The following is a 3,951-nucleotide window of genomic DNA, read 5'->3' as shown; positions in this document are numbered from 1 at the left end:
AGCAACCATCGTGTGATTCTTTATATGGCGCAAGGCTTGTTCACCAAATATAATAGGTCCTGATGGTCCACAAAGAATACAAATTTGTTGGCCACAGCAGGTAATATCTATATTTCTTTACAACATAAACCATGGCCAACCCTTCACGCTTAGTGGTGGTGTAGTTTATCTTTGCATCATTCAGTTGTTGACGACGACTGGCAAAGCAAACTTGGTAATCCAATTTGAATTCCCCGGGTTGCGCCAATATGTATCCTGTAGGTGAAGTTTGATGCATCGATGTGCACATGGAATACAAGATCCTAGTTGGGTAGTCTCAGGATTGGTGCACTAACCAGTGCATTCTTCAACTTATCATAGGCCTCTTAGCATTCCTCACTCCATTCAAAGACAATGAGTAGTCTATACAACGGCTTAGCAATTTTAGCATAGAATATGATGAAACGTCGATAATACCCAATGTGGCCCATAAACCGATGTACACCTTTGTAGTTGGTTAGTGGAGGTAATTCCAAGATTAATTTTACCTTGCTCTCATCAGTGGCCCATAAACCGATGTAGTTGGTTAGTGGAGGTAATTCCAAGATTAATTTTACCTTGCTCTCATCAGTGGAAATACCATTTTTAGACACAACGTGCCCTAAGATTACACCGTGCTTGAAGGGTTTAAGAATATACGATATAATCAACATCTCTCAAACACCTTCCTCAAGCAAGCCAAGTGCTCAGTCCAACATGAGTGTGCACATAGATTGTCAATGCATACCTCCAGCCACTTTCAAGTAGTCCTTGAAGGCCATGCACATCAGTCGGAAATTTGTTGGGGCATTGATGAGGATTAAAGGCATAACCTTATAAGCATATGTCTCCCACATTGTATTGAAAGCCATCTTGTGCTAGTATTTTGGTGCTATGGAAACCTGATTATAACCTGAAAACCCATCTAAGAAACTGTAGGCTTCTTCACCTGCTACTCGTTTTTCTAATACATGTTCCGTATATAGCAGTGGTGGGTAGTGGTCTTTCCTGGTGGCTGCATTGACCTTTTTTAGATAAACACAGACTCTCAATTTTCCATTTTTCTTTGGCACAATCACGATTGGTGAAAGCCAATCTGTGTGCTCGATTGGTGAAAGCCAATTTGTGTGCTCGATTTCATAGATGAAATCTGTATAGCAAATAAGTTTATCAATTTCCTCCTTTACGATTGTCGCATATTTTGGATTCATCTGATACGGTTTTTTCATGAATGGTCTTGATCCTTCCATGATCGAGATGGTGTGTTAAACCACCTTGGGTGGTGGTACACCCTTCATTTCCGTGTATTTCCAAGAAAAACAGTCCTTGAATTCTTTTAAGAGAGCAATGAGCTCTTAAAAAACAGTCCTTGAATTCTTTTAAGAGAGCAATGAGCTCTTCTACTTCAGCCGCAATTAAGTCTTTAGTAAGGTAGATAGGTTTGGTGTCCTCCCTTGGCTCTATAATATCAACCTCCTTAACTTTAGCTGACTGTCACGTAAGGCGTGGATTAGCCATCTTCCTTTACTCTTTTAGTTGTTAATTGGACCACCTTTCGTTCATCAATGGTGCATGTTTTGAAATGGTCTGGCACTGAGAGTAGGTATGGCTTATCATCCTCCTCATCTTTCGTCCGAGCCATCGCCTTCTTTGCCTCGCGCATCGACTTCAACCAGAGCCTTATTTTCTTTTCCATGTCCGGCCTTAGTGAGTTTAGGCATTTTCAACTCTTGTGGCATAGCCTTTTCCTCCCTTTTTCCTTCCAGGGTTATCTTACTCAACTCCTCATTCCAGTTCTTAGAAAACTCCTCGTGCACCTTAGTGACCTCGAGATATCTTAGCCACTAGGCATCCGTGGGTTTACTTCTCGTATAGTAGAGTATTTTGTCGAGTGATATACCTCTTTTGTTTATGCCATATCCTGAGGCATTAGGTGTTGTTGTGGCGTTGCGATCCAAACCCATCTATGTTGGAGGCTTCATCCTCTATTTCCTCTTCTCTTGCTTGCACATCTACCATGCATAGTGAGGTGGTAGGAATGTTTCCCGATTCAACGTATTGGGTTCCTCTGGGGGCAACACATCTATAGTGGCAAGAACGTCCATCCAGTTTTCGCTAAAATCCAGAGGTGGAACCAACGTGTACATTGTGGCCTCTTCCTCTTCCCGTGAATTCTCCTCAACTGGTTGACAAACTTGTAAGGATGTGGTTCGCTTAGTGGTGACCAAATCATTTCCAAATAGTTTCCCTTCCATGGGGTGTGCCTTCCACGTATGTGGATCGATTTTCGGAATCTGTGAATCCTTTCGAACATACACCTAATCTAACGCCCAATCGTGCACCAATTTGGCTTCCCTCATGAAGGTCCTGCCCAAGATAATGTCATATGAATTCGACTAGCGTAGAAAGTCCATTACAACAAATTTATGATGGTAGTGGAAGGAAAAGACCTTAAGCCTAACATTTTTCAATAGCCCCATTGCTATGGAGGATGTTCCATCTGCCATCTTGACGATTAGATCTGCTCTTTCCAATTATGGGTTTCCCAACATCGTTTAGTAATAATGCTCACAGCTGCACCTCCATCCAAGATAGCTAGTGCTTGATACCCGTTATAGTGGATTGGAATTGTGGCATTCATATCATTACTCTCATAATACCGGTCCAATTGGTTGACAGGTGTTTTAACGAATTTGGGTGTTCCTTCTTCCTCATGTGCTAAGTTTTTCTCTGCTAGAGGTGAGTGGGTTTCATCTGTAGTGGACATTGGGTTCAATCTTCCTTCTACCCAATCCTTGACATCTGCCACAATGCCGACGTGTGACGTAGCAATGGTTCTAGTGGCATTTTGACAGTTGTGGACAATATGGCTATGAGATTACCTATGTCTCTAGGTTCCCTGGTAAATGATGGCTCCTTACATGTCTTTTGCATATTCAATCCTAGGAAATGAATGGATTGACAAATCTTAATCTAATTTCTCAAACATTCTTGCCACCATGAGATCACTTTAAGTCCCTTCTTCGGACTCTTCTGGGATTGGAGTAGGCACATTCAATCTCCTTTCCTTTAATGGCTCAGTTCTTAGATACATTATATCCCTAGCCCGGTTAGCCCTTAACTTGGCTTCGTAATTGCGTTGACACTCCTCAACCAGGGCCTTAGCTTCTTCAAGCTTCCTTCTTCAACATTTGGATATTCTCCAATCCCCTTAGGGGTTGCTGGTCTCTCCCTTGCAGTTTCTTGGGCATGCCCATCCTATTTCGGCACTTGGTCACTGTCTTCCTTTGATTGGGTGGATCCGGTGTCAATGGTATCTTCTTCGGATCCATCCTAAATTGTCCACTTGTTTCACTTGCGCTCGTGTTAGGACATTCAGTGACATGATATTCCCAGGCCTGCACACTTATAGTCATGATAGTGGCATGGTTAGAAGTAGAAGCGGAACTACTGGTGTGCGATATGGGCAGTCTTTGATCAAGTGGGGGTAGAACAGGTGGCAGCAAAGGTGACATGTCCTGCATTCAGAACATCCCTCTTGGTAGGTAGGTATTTGGCTACCCTCCCTGCAGTCACATTGGTTTGCACTGGTGGTGGTGGTAAGGCTAGCAGCACTCTGGGTACTAGCAGTTGTGCTAAGGGCTGGACCCTCGGATATCTGCACATGGCAGTGTCATGGTATCCTAATCTTTGAGAGTGAGCACAATAGAGTATTGCCTTGGTCTTAAGTGGGCATTCGGTGCTCACGTGATTTTGTCTACAAATTGAGCAGCAAATCAATTCTCTCCAGGGGATAGAGATGAGTATTCCCTTATGCTTCTCTCCCATCCCTGACTTTTAATTTCTCCAATATGGCATTACTGAGTTCTTCCACTGTCATATTGCCAACTTGCTTGCTCTTGGTTCTTGTGTCCTAAATGATAACCTTTCTAC

This window comes from Cibotium barometz, chromosome 20 (assembly GCF_041138505.1).
Source record: "Cibotium barometz isolate CiBa-2024 chromosome 20, ASM4113850v1, whole genome shotgun sequence".
NCBI classification, from domain to species: domain Eukaryota; kingdom Viridiplantae; phylum Streptophyta; class Polypodiopsida; order Cyatheales; family Cibotiaceae; genus Cibotium; species Cibotium barometz.
Note: the sequence above shows the minus strand (reverse complement) of the source record.